The following is a 13,720-nucleotide window of genomic DNA, read 5'->3' as shown; positions in this document are numbered from 1 at the left end:
AGCACTCGATGCCAGTTCTCAAGAAGTGGGTACGCTCTCAATGACCTCCCAGTCAAAGAAACTCGGCAGTTTCTAGAGACAGGGCTTCTAATAGAAATACCTGCACTATCTTACAAGCACAGGGTCTCACATGTAAAGGGCAAAATGGAAATTGTTATGCCCAGATTCACGGGGTCCCCACAAAAGCCAATAAAGGAGACAGAGTCCCATGTGTAAAAGCAAAGAGCCTTTATTTTAATCAAGTTTGCAAACTCGGTCTCTCTGCACGTCCAACGTCCCGAGCTCAATTAGAATAGGGTTTTATAGTAGTAGAGGTGGGGGTGAGAGGTCTCTGAGGTTTAGGGCCCCTGATTGGCTGACATTTGTCTAGGGGTGTCCTGGTGAAGTGCGCTGACAGGTGACCCTATCTACAGCAGTTGGAATGCCAGGTATTTCCTTTGAATGGTCTGCTCTTGGGTGGGGGTCGGGCAATCTCGGCCTGCCAGGCATTGTCTCAGGGTAAACTACTGAGACTCCAGACTCCATTTAAATTCATCAATGGCCAAAGTTCCAGGTGATAATGGTTGGAAGTAAAGAACTTCCTTTGGGTGACCTGCCCAGACTTAGCTTATCACGGCTGGTCCCCACAGAAATGACTTTGAAAACCTTAAAGTTCTACATGAAGGCTGAGCAAACCGGAAAGGAGCCGGAAGCAGCCTCAAGTGCAGGGCAGGATACCTGTCTGTTGATCATGAAACGGTGACCGTTTTTAACCTGCTCTTTGTTTTACCTTTCCCTAAATACCTTAAAAATTATAACATAATGGGTCTTCTCACGAGAGCAGGCCGCGTGACTGGAAACGCTAGCGACCCTGGAAGTCCTCACGGATATAGCGGGTCCTTAAGATCTTGTCCCCTTCGCCACCCCGAGGGGTGCACTACCTGACTGCCCATGGACAATACCCTGTTCCAGTTGAAGTTCACAGCGAAACAGCTAGAGAAACTGGCCGAGAAGGCAGAGAAGGACTCCAAGGCTAAGCAGGCCTTCAGAAGAAAAATGTGGCGTGTGCCTGCGGGTGTGCTGAGAATGCCATCCGCAAGAAGAACGGAGGTGTAAACTGGCTCCGGATGGCGTCCCGTGTGGATGCAGTAGCCCCCAAGGTGCAGACGGCTGTGACCATGAAGGGGGTAACCAAGAATACGGCACAGGTGACCAAAGCTCTAGACAAGGCACTCAGTCCCACGGATCTTCAGAAGGTGTCTGCAGTGATAAACAGGTCTTAGCAGCAGGTGCAGAGCCTGGATGAGCACACATCGGTAACGGAGGGTTCCAGGAGCTCTGCCACCACGTGGACCACACCTCAGGAGCAGGTCGACAGCCTCATCGTGCAGATTGCAGAGGAAAATGGCATGGAGGTCTTAGACGGGCTCAGCCAGCTTCCAGAGGGTGCCTCTGCTGTGGGCGAAAGCTCTGTGCGCAGCAGCCCGGAGGACCAGCTGTTTCAGAAGATGGCTGCCCCGAGGAAGTAGCATTCCCTCGGCAGGTGTTGCCTCCCGTCTATGATGTACTGGAGGGAGACTTGTGCCCCACACTGGGCTCAACTTTATCCAAACATTCATAGCTGCCTTGGCTCTTTTTCAATCTGTTGGGCTGGGCGCCTTAGAACTGGGCCTTATGTTGGGCTGTGGGTCTCTGTCCTGATACTGAATTTGCACAAGTGTGATTTGTAGGCTGGTTTTCTCTGCTTTATGTTTAAAAACCACTTATGAGTGAGTACATGTGATACTTGTCTTTCTATGTTTGGGTTACCTCACTCAAAATAATGTTTTCTAGCTCCATCCATTTTCCTGCAAAATTCAAGATGTCGTTATTTTTTTCTACTGTGTAGTACTCCATTGTGTAAATGTACCACATTTTCCTTATCCATTCTTCGATCGAGGGGCATTTAGGTTGTTTCCAGGTTCTGGCTATGACAAACAATGCTGCTATGAACATAGTTGAGCACATGTCCTTGTGGCATGATTGAGCATCCTTTGGATATATACCAAAAGTGGTATTGATGGGCCTTGAGGAAGGTTGTTTCCTAATTTTCTGAGAAATCACCACACTGACATCCAAAGGGGCTGTAGCAGCTTGCATTCCCACCAGCAATGCAGGAGTGTTCTCTTTACCCCACAACCTCTCCAGCATAAGCTGTCATCAGTGTTTTTGATCTTGGCCATTCTTATAGGTGTAAGATGGAATCTCAGAGTTGTTTTGATTTGCGTTTCTCTGATGTGTGTGTGTGTGTGTGTGTGTGTGTGTGTCCCTCTAGCACTCCTCTTTGCTATGTTGCCCAGGCTAGTCCTGAACCACTGTGTTCAACCTTTCCTGCCTTATTCTATTATCTTTGGGATGTGTGTGTAATGAAGTCTAAAGACCTCCAACTTCTCAAGACTGACACTGAAGTCTGTGAGGTCCAGCAGCCTGAATGTGCAGCTCCTGATTCGAAGACCCTTACCCTTGGGAAAAGCCCATGACTTGCTCTCAACCCTACAGGGGAGTTTGAAACCAATGATCCCCCTCCCTTTCACACACATGTGAATGCGTGCATACGCGGGCACGCGCACACACACACACACATATTCTCTCATTTCTCTTTCCTAGTACACTGCATCTAAAGAGGAATGGGGAGGACTTATGAAAGAGTTCTGATAAGAGAAAGCAGTGTCTAGGCAAGTAATTGCTCTTGGATAGATTGGTATATAACTTCAGGCAACTTTGAGAGTGTTGCTAGAGGACTGGAGAGATGGCTCAGTGGTTAAGTGTTGTAGAGTCTTATTTTTTTTTTATGATGTGTTACACCTGCTTATGCTGTGGAATATTTGTTTAATGATGCAAAGCTGTGGTGCATTCTTTGACATTCATTTGTTTAACTCTATGAAGCTGTGCTACTTTGCCTACCTGTAATACCTTATGGTCTAATAAACAGCAAGGCAGGAGAAAGGATAGGTGGGGCTGGCAGGCAGAGAGAATAAATAGGGGGTGAAATCTGGGAAGAATAAGATTGAGGAGCAAGGAAAGGAGGAGAGGAAGACCCCAGGGGCCAGTCATCCAGCTACACAGCACGCCACAGAGTAAGAAGTAAAGAAAGGTATATAAAACAGAGAAAGATTAAAGTTCACAGGCAAAAGATAGATGAGATAATTTAAGTTAAGAAAAGCTGGCTAGAAACAAGCCAAGCTAAGGCCCAGCATTTATAAGTAATAATAAGCCTCTATGTGTGATTTATTTGGGAGCTGGGTGCTGGGCGCTCCAAAAGAGGGAACAGAAATAAATCCTTCCAGAACGTAGCAAGCCAAAGTAGCCTTTCTAGATGGATGTTGAAGGGGAAAGTTTGGGTCACTGAGCCAAGCATCCCACCTGATGGTTAGTTATGTCAGGGAGGCTGAATCAAACATCCTGACTGATGGCTGTGTCAGGGAAGCTTGGGAAAATGCTGACCAAAGCAAGACCAAAACCAGCAGGGCAAACCCCAAACTGCATCTCCATGTCTGATGTCAAAAGTGCTCTCCACATCTCCAGTTCCGTCCAGCTTTGTTGTCTGCAGCACACTTTCTCTTGACTGGTTCCGCTCCATTAGCAGTTCTCCTCAGCAGGTATCCCACGGCTCTGGCCTCTCCAAGGCAACCCAGGCTGCAACTTCACGGCTTCACACAGTCGCCTCTCTCCTAGGCCTCTGTTCAGGGACACCCCTCGCACATACCTGGCCTCACTCAGTGGCTGTCCTTGGGCTTGGAGGCAACTTCTATAACCTGTTTCTTCTATCTCTAAAGCCAAAACCATGTGGCCGAAGCGGCCAGGTTTGCTGCTTGCTGGGGCTGGAGAACATTTTCCCCTTGTTTAAATACATATTCACCAGCTCTCTGTTTTCCTTTACTGCCTAAACTTGGTTGTTCTTGAACTTGATCTTTAGACCAGTCTGGCCTCAAGCTCAGAGATCTGCCAGCCTCTGCCTTGCCAGTGCTGGGATTAAAGGTGTGTGCCACCACACCCGGCTCTAAACTTTTCTTTAGTTAAGCTCCACACGTTAGAAACTTAGTTGAGTGGGAGCTTGCCGTGGGGCCACCACCCCCTTTCCGCTTTCTGGTGCCCTTTTTCTCCTCAAATATTTTTCCTTGCTCAGCTTACTCCTTTTCATTATAAATCATCATCAGAGTTACCACTAGTATCCACACAACAGAGTCTACACTAGGCTGTTTTGAGATTTCCTACGCCAAGGGAATTAATCACAACTCTTCACTTTAGCCTCAGGTAGACTCTTTGGACAAGGGCAAAAGGCAGCCACTCTCTTCACCAAAATATCACAAGAACGATTTTTAGGCAGCACACTAAAATTCTTCTCCACATCAGCACCACTGTCTAAGATGCTCCTACTAGAATATGCCATTATGCAGTGCTTAAAGCATCCCACTGCTTTCTAACCCAAAGTAACAAAGTCCGTGTTACTCCAAACAAAAGTATGGTCAGGCCTATCAAAACAATCCCCAACTCCTGGTACCAACTTCAGTCTTACAGCTTACTATTGCTGAAAAGAGACACCATGACTTTATAAGCAACTCTTATAAAGGAAACATTTAATTGAGGGTGGTTCTCGTACAGTTTCAGACACTCAGTCCATTATGATCATGAAGGGGAGCATGGTAGCATGCAGGCGGGCAGGCGTGGGGCTCGTGCTGAGAGTCCTACTTCTTGCAGGCAACAGGAAGTTGACTGCCTGTTACACTGAGTGAAGCTTGAGAAAAAAGACCTCAAAGCCACCTCCACCGTGACACACTTCCTCTGACAAGGCCACGCCTCCTCATAGTGCCACTTCCTCTGGGGGGGGTCATTTTCTTACAAACCACCATATTTAGCAAACAGTCATTTATTCACTCAACAGATCTTCTGCTCAGATCTGAAAATGACCGTGCACTTCATAAGGCACAGCTGGATCTCCAAGAGCCCGAACCGCCTCAGAGCTGGACAACGGCTCTGCGGAGATGTCGTCAGTAGCTGTGCTGCTTACATGAATAAGGTCTCATCCCGTCCTGGGTGGATGTTTTACCCCATGGAAACCTCCCCACGTCCCTGGAAGCCATTGCAGTTTTTATTCCCAAAGATGAAAAATAAGCATCTTGCCAAAGCCAGGGCCCATGTTGGAGGCCCTCTCTGGAGGCGACTAAGCCAGGGGGCAGAGGTGGTCTGCCCCTGTAGAGCATCCTTTTGGAATCCTTGGCTCCCTCAGGGCAGACATTCCTAGCCACTCAGAGAACCTCATTCGTATTGTTCACGCCCTTCCCTCTGGCTATAAAGCTGGAGGCCAGAGGACACAGTGACGCCCGTAAAGATGCCAGACCCATCTTTTAAAGACACAAAACTGAGACCATAAGGCAGACGACAGCTTTCTCTCCCTTTCTTTGATGAGGTTTGAATGGGGCCAGAACTTTCAGAAGGATCGCTTGGGGTGCTTAGCAACACCCTCAGCCCCCACTGACAGCCATCACACAACTACCAGAAAAAAAAAGAGACATTGTCAAGCTCAGCTTGGTCAGGTGGTAGTGTACAAGGCCCAGGGGTTGATCTTTAGAACTGAAAAGAAGGAGGAATGGGGAGGAGGAGAAAGAGGAGAAGGAGAAAGAAGAAGGGGGAGGAGGAGAAGGAGAAAGAAGGAGGAAGAAGATGAGGAGGAGGAGGAGGAAGAAGAAGAAGGAGAAGGAGAAGGAGAAGGAGAAGGAGAAGGAGAAGAAGAAGAAAAGAAGAAACAGGTCTTTTTAACTGGGCCATTGTCCTATTATGATTCAGAAATGAATCCAAAAAGGAGTAAAGAAAGGAAAGCCACAGTGCTGTGGCTCCAGGGTGACCACTCTGACCCGGGCGGAGGGTACAGAGCAGGACTGTGAGAGATCCGGGGTCACCAGGATGCTCAGCAGGCCATGTCTCCCGACAGTCTTAAATGTGTGTAAAGGAGGATGAGCAATGGGCAGGTGGTAAAGAGGAAAAACACTCCTTGAGAGGAATGCAGGCGGTTGCCTTCTGCCCCTAAAATCAGGACAGTCTGATCCCTCCATGATGGCCGCATGGAGAAAGCCCTGCTGTCCTGGCTGGAGATCAATCTTCCTTCATCGCCTGCTCAGAATGTGACTGTCTACCAGTTTTGCTGTTATTGTAATTGTTTGGTAATATTGTGGCCCACATCCATCTCTTAGGGGGAGGGTTAGAAAAGCAATGTTAGTTTTCCTTTTTAAAGACTTAAAAATAGTTGCTGGTGGTGAGAGGGACGACTGGAGAAGGTCTGGAATATGACTATATGTACAAAAGTATCACCATGGGACTCACTGCTTTGTACAATTAGTATACTCGCATCAAACGTTATCAGCAGTACAAATGGCATGTTAGAAAGACTCGTCACAGGTTTATTTTTCCTTACTTACTTCATGTTTTGTTAAAAGTATCTTATGTACTTGTTCAGTTGGCGCCTCCAGCTCGCCCCTGCATGATCTGGAAAGCCCCATTCCCGTCTCTCCAAAGCCCACCCACAGAAAATCTCTGAACAAAGGGAATGTTGTTGGTTTTTGTTTTCTACTCTTTACTCTTTGGGGGGCCACCACCCAACTCTCAAATAAATCACACGGAGTCTTATTATTACGTACAAATGTTCAACTTTAGCTTGGTTTATTTCTAGTCAGTTTTTCTTAGATTATCCCATCTACCTTCTGCCTTTGGGCTTTTGTCTTTCTCTATTTTCTATACCTTTCTTCACTTCTTACTCCATGACTTGCTGAATAGCTGGGTGGCTGGCCTCTGGTATCCTCTCTCCTTCTCTTCTTGTTTCTCTACCCATTCTTTCCCCAGATTTCTCTTCCTATTTATCTTCTCTGCCTGCCAGCCCCGCCTATTTCTCTCTCCCACCCGGCTATTGGCCATTCAGCTCTTTATTAGACCAATCAAGTGTTTTAGGCAGGCAAAGTAACACAGCTTCATGAGTTAAACAAATGCAACACAAAAGAATGCAACACATCTTTGCATCATTAAAACAAATATTCCACAGCATAAACAATGTGACACACCTTAAAATAACATTCCACAACAAGGGAAGACACCAAAACCCACAATTCTGCATTCTTGGCGGCTACTGGAGCTTCATGCCCTGAAGTTGTCAGCTATCCAAGTCCCTGACTAAAGCATTCAACTTTTGGCCATACTTGGCCATAAACCCAGCTTATGATGGGCACATCATTACCCCTCTTCTACAAGCTATATAAGCTCCCTGCTTTAGTTGGTGCCTGTGACTTCTTTGGCCTTGATCTCTGGGACTGGAGAACGCACTCAGAAGTTGCTTTGCCCAAATAAACCTGCTCTACTTTTTCAATTCCACTTGATTTGGCTTACTGTGTTGGTGGAGAAACCTATTATCGGGGTACAGAAAATCTATTAGTACTTATTATATATGATTGAAAATTAAAAAGAATAAAATCTGTTACAATCAATATTAAAATGAAACAGTTCCCATCTCAGATGTGGTGTTACACACCTGCAACCCCAGCACTTAGGAAACAGAGGCAGGAGTATCGACACAAGTTGGGGCTAGAATGATCTACATGCAAGTTGGGGCTAGAATGATCTACATGCAAGTTGGGGCTAGAATGACCTACATGCAAGTTGGGGCTAGCATGATCTACATACAAGTTGGGGCTAACATGGTCTACTTAGCAAGACCAATTGAAAACAACTGAACAAAACCACCAAGGGACTAGTGATATGGTTTCAGTCAAGAAAGAACATGTCACATTAAGGACGAGGACCTGAGTTTGGATCTCAGCACACCCGTGAAAGCCTGGTACAGAGGCATGTGTCTGTAACTCCAGTGCAGGAGAGATGGGCATGCAGCAGTGTGTGTGGTGTGTGGAGAAGATCCATCCCTGGGACTCACTGGCCAGCCATTCTAGTAGAGGAAGACACTAGACACTGATCCACACACCCACAGGAACACTTGTATAGACCACATGCACAGAAAGCAGCCAACCAAACGCACAAGCACACAAAATAGTCCCCATGTTTTAAGTGGCATCTTAAATAGTAATGTTGCATCTTTAGAGGTGCCTCTTTTCCCATCGTTTGTCTTGAGTCTCAAGTCTTTCCTCTGTCGTAAATACTTTTCCATCTACCCTGGTTTGGGCCTTCTTTCCCCCTGACCCACTCCTCTTGCCCAGCCTGGTATTCCTGGTGTTCTCCATGCCGTGGACTAGCAGTTGAGGAACCTGCCTGACTCCATTTTGAAGGCAGGAGCCACTATTCTGTATTGTTAAAAATAAGCTTCCGTTCACTGAATGATTTGAGCTGCTGTTTTTAAATCTGTTTCCTGGAGCCTGGCCTGCCCCAACCCCTGACCTTGACTTGTTTTTTGAAAATGCCTTGTCCTTCTCTAACCCTAATCACAGGTCAATCATATGATATTTTCTGAGATTTTTCTAAACCTCCTTATTGCTCCATTGTCTCTCTGTTGTGACACCTGCTTTGCAAACTACTTGTGATTTTACTTCTTAAAAGGGGTCCAAGAATGCATTCTGGGTGGCTCTCTTTAACCTGGTTTAGGAGGCAGTCACTGGTTTGGTCTAAGGTGTACCCTAAGAAAAATCAAACTTGCTTCAAATTTGGCTCAAACAGTGGTAGTGGTCTTATTCTTGAACTGTGGCATTAATATTGTATCCTTAACTTCAGTGTCATTGAGCCACACAGTGTGGTGCTGGTACATCATATGTCACAAGCTCCTCTACCCATCTCTCTGCAGTGCCCAAATGACAGAGGCCTAGAACGTGCAGGCCAGAATTCTGCAGCCAGCCATCCCCAACCTCTCTAAGCCACTAGTAAAAAGCTCAAGGTCAGGCAGATGTGTGCCCTTCTAAAACTCTTCCCAGCGTTTTCATTATTGATTAAACAAAGTGTGTGCCTGTCTTCAAGGCAGCTGACTGTACAGCCAAAAATGGGTTGCCTAACCTTGCCTGAGAGTTTTTCATAAGGTGTCAGATCATGGCTGTGGTCATTGCAAAGCAGGGGTTGTTTTTCCAGCTGACCTTCACCCCTCGCTCGCTCGCTTCCACCCCTTGCTGGCTTCCACCCCTAGATTCCCCTCATCTCTTCGATCCTTTTCAAGTGGTTTCTACACCAGCTATTTGCTGGCTTGCATTCCCGGTTCTCCCCACAGCAGGGTTTATCAGAGGGCCATCTGCTCTTCTCGATAACTCTAGGACAGCAAATATCTACTGTGGGACTGGAAAGAACTGGTTCAAACCAGCTTGTCTTAGTTCACTGATCATCAGTCTTGTGGGAGGTTTTCTGTTAACAATTACCTGCCTGTTGGTTTCTTGCTACAAAACCAGAGTTTGTAGACATCTTGCCTTAAAAAATTCCCCATGGAAAATGGACAGAAATTTCATATGTCCTCTTAGTTGGCTTGGTTAGATTTCTCTCTGGCATTCTTGGTTGCTATGCATCATTGGTGGTGTGGACTTCCTGTTCTGTGTGGTATCTTGTTATTCCCTCACATCCAGAAATTTTTCATAGTCGTCAAGCTAATTTATTTCCTGGGAAAGGTAATGCCTATCTATATAACCAAATTCAGACGAAACAGAATCTGGGCGAAAAGGAAGTCCTTGTCTGGCATTAGACTTTCAATCACCAGTCTTTCTTCTAAGGGAGGGAAGTGCACAGAAGGGTGCAGGCTTTCACACAACACGTCTAGGAATGTTCTACTTCACGGCATGCTGGTCTGACACGTTCCCGTCTGTGTGTGAGTAGAGAAGTACCTGCTGTAGTAGGTTCTCTCTCCTTCCATCACAGGGTTCTAGGGATATGGAACTCAGGTTGCCAGGCTTGGTGGCAAGTACCTCTACCTGCTGCCATCTCTCCAGCCTTACTGTATCCTTTTCAATGACTTTATGTATTAATATATATAAATGTTTGAGAACTCACTAACTTATATGTTATTGTTGGATATTTAGGTGGTTTCCAGACATGCGCCTTTGGACACATATGAAAATACATTTTACCCTAGTAAGGAAATTGCTTCTACAAGGATGTGTAACTTGAAATTTTGGTAAATATGGGCAAATTGTTTTCTAAATAGTTTACAATATTTTACATTTCTACATAGTGTTCAGGTATAAGGATGTCAGCCCCCTGCATCTTCATCAATAAAAAACATCATTAACTGCTTGGTCTGGTCAACACAGCTGGTACAAAAGTCACCTCGCTGCTTTGCTGTACACTTCCCTAACTGCAAATGTGTTTAGTGGATTAAGATAATCTGTTCTCTAATGTGTAAATTCAGGAAAGTCTCCATTAGTCTAGAAAACATATGCAGATACTTGCAGCAGGCTGCTGGCACTCAGATTCTTCTATCTATTCATGTATTACTTGTCACCTGCTGTCTTCCTGGATCAAAGCCATCAAGGAAGACTTTTGCACATTTCAGGGGAAGACAGTCTCGTTTTCCCATCACTTTTGGTGAAATGTCTATATAAATTACACATCAAGAGGTTTTGTTTGTTTTTGTTTTGTTTTGAAAACTTTAATGGAAAAAAAGAAAAGAAAACCTTTAACAGTTCTGAGCATTGACTGTCAGGTCATATGGGGTACAAATAGAGTGTTGCTCCCCAGAACCTGATCAAAGGGAGGAAGCCTGCTCCCTAGGGAGGGAAGTCATGCTGGGCTTCCCAGGTTCTGTTAGGGACTGTGTTCTGGGTGAATGATTGCAGGTCCAGCTCCCAGCCTGTCACTCCATCTCTTCCCTGTTTGGTATACTTCCCCAAACATCTGGATGACAGTGTCCTATGCTGTACCAGAGCACAGAACATCAAGTAGGGTCAATTTACAACTAGTACTAATCAAGGGCTTTGTCTGGATCCCAGCTGAGTATAGCGTCCTTTAATATCATCTTAATATTAATTATCATTATATATAAATATATTATATATAATGAATATGTAATATTTATATATAATTATTAATTGGAGTCTTGAATATTGTTGCAACTCCCTTGCAATGTGTGCATGAGTGGGCGAAAGTCTGGGCTAAAGTACCTCCAGATATCCCTCCTGATGAGAGCTTATTAGTGCCTGCTGCACTCTCTCCTCATTTGCCTCTAACGCCACTTGGACCAGGGTATTTGTGTGTGTACACATTTAAAAATGTTTATGTAACAGTTTCTTTGTTCTTTTATGGCTCTTTCTTCATGGAATTTTGGCCAAGACTTTGATCAGCTTTAAATGTAGAGAGTGAATGCGCATGCCAGATGGCTGATCAGTTGTCCCCAGCTTTAACTAATCAGGTTCCCGTGTCTGGTTTGAAATGCTCTTTTATAGTGCGTGGCTCTCTACCACTGATTTTTAATACAAATAACCTATGCATTATAACTTAATTATTGTTTTATTTTTATGTTAAGTGCATGCATGTCTCTGCGCCACATGTATGCCTGGTGCTCAAAGAAGCCTGAGGAGGGCATCAGACCCCCTGGAAATGGAGTTACAGATGGTTTTGAACCTCCATGTGGGTGCCAGGAATTGAACCTAAGGTCCTCTGGAAGAGCAACAAGTGCTCTTAACTCCTGAGCCATCTCCTCAGGCCCATGCCCCATGGTTTTAATTATTCTGTTTATTATTCAGCGATTGTCTGGCAATCCACACTTGCCCTACCCCCATTCTTTTTCTAATTTTACCTCGAGTTTTGTGTTGGGGGAGGCTGTTCATTCATTCCTGGCTGTCCAGACTAAATAACCACACAGAAACTGCATTAATTATATCACTGCTTGACCCATTAGCTCTAGTTTCTTATTGGCTAGCTCTTACATCCTGAACTAACCCATCTCCATAATCTGTGTATCACCATGTGGCTGTGGCTTACATGCAGGGTTCGGCGGGCTCAGCAAAGGCATCTGTCTCCAGAGGCAGCTACATGGCTTCTCTCTGACTCTGCCTACTCTCTCCTCCTCTATCTGCTTGGAACTCCTGCCTTGCCCTATTCTGCTAAGCCATTGGCTGAAACAGATTTATTCATTAGCCAATAAAAGCAACACATAGACAGGACTTTCCATACCAGTGTTGTTCCATATGCACGTGAGAGTTTGCATGCCTCTTTCTCCTCAATTCTGATGGTATTTTCCCTTGAGGTCTCAATGACAGTTGCTCATCAGTTCAGAGCGTCTCAGCATCTTCCTTTGAGCAGGAGCATGTATTAATTGCATTAATTAATTATTCTGCATCCTACCACAGCATCTACCTAAACTCCTTCAATAGTTCTTGCATAGCTCAAGTTAGCTTTGTTCCTGGATAGTTAGTTGTTTTGCCAAAATGTGAAATATATATATATATATATATATATATATATATATATATATATATATATATGCATGCAATGGCTTTTGTGTATAGAAATTTAATCCTCATATTACTAGATTCTCTTATGGTCTATAGTAGCCTTTTGGATACTCTTTCTGTACAACTATTTCTTCTACCTGAACAACACTGTCATCTTTGCTTTCCTGACATTGTAAATGATCTAATGTGTTGTCCAGTATTACCAGAACACAGCACCTAGGACAGGAAGTGCTACGGTAAGTTACAGACTGTGCTAAGGGGGATAGTTTTCCTTTTTGCTTTTAATGAAGTTGAAATTCTTTCTCTTAGTATGTTTTACTGTAATTTAAACTATGATCCAAACATGATATGCTTTTCAGTCTTTCCTTTAAAAAGTGTTTGCATCCAGGTGTGCTCCCATGCGTCTGTAATCTCAGCACTGAGGAAGCTGAAGCAGAGGAATCAGTAATTCAAGTGTCTGGATGACACAATGAGGCTCTGTCTCAAAACATATTTTATTTAACTTGTGGCTTGGAGGTGTAGATCAGTGGTAGAATGCCCGTGCAAAGCCGTGTGTTCAATCCACAGCACTAGAATCCTAACTTTAGTATTGTATCTGCTAATCTCTGGGGAGCTCTCTCAACTTTAGCGTCACCACCACCTTAGGCAAGGCCACTGCGCCTCTACACCCGAAGTGAGATCTTCATGGTTAATGACACAAGATGACCTTTGTCCTATCAATAATGTTCCAACTACACATCACCAAAGCAAAACAGCGCACACACAAGCAGGTTATTCAACAGTCTTCTTGACCCAGTTCTCCGTGGCTGTGCACTGTTGCATTGAGGACACACACGGCAAAGATGGATTCCATCAGTTCCCCGGGGCCACCTCTCATCTCGTATTGCTAGTTCTGAACATCTTCAGTTTAGGGTTCTTATTATTGTCCCTCCTCACACCTGTCAAGCCGTGGATTCCCGTGATCACGTTCAGACCAGCACACTTTCCTTACTCCTTTGCAGCTGTCGCAGCTGTCTATCTGAAAAGCTGATGAACAGCACAACACTCTCTTCAGGTCTAAATGAGCTATTCTTTGTTGATTTGCATCTCAACTGATTTTCCGTTTTTATAGGTCGATGGATCTAGATTTATAACACGCCTTCACCATCTACCACTTGTCATTAGTTTTTCAAGCTTGTTATATTGCTTCCCCACTGAATGCTGCAGAACTAGGGGAGAGGGCTGTGTGGACCCCAGAAGGGATAGCCCTGCCCCGGTGCAGCCTCTCCACTCTGGTTCCTCTCACGATGTCAAATACATCCCTTGTCACATGACTTCAGCATGTTCAGCAGTGGCTACAGGTGAGGAGT

At 45.0% G+C, this 13,720-nt stretch overlaps 1 pseudogene; it reads left to right on the top strand.

Annotated features, from left to right (window-relative positions):
* Window positions 1–911: 911 nt before the first annotated feature.
* LOC142853050 (charged multivesicular body protein 1a pseudogene) lies at window positions 912–1,508 on the top strand (annotated as a pseudogene).
* Window positions 1,509–13,720: the final 12,212 nt, after the last annotated feature.

Source organism: Microtus pennsylvanicus, chromosome 6 (genome assembly GCF_037038515.1).
Source record: "Microtus pennsylvanicus isolate mMicPen1 chromosome 6, mMicPen1.hap1, whole genome shotgun sequence".
NCBI classification, from domain to species: Eukaryota; Metazoa; Chordata; class Mammalia; order Rodentia; family Cricetidae; genus Microtus; species Microtus pennsylvanicus.
This window is presented reverse-complemented; position numbering and strand designations above follow the sequence as displayed.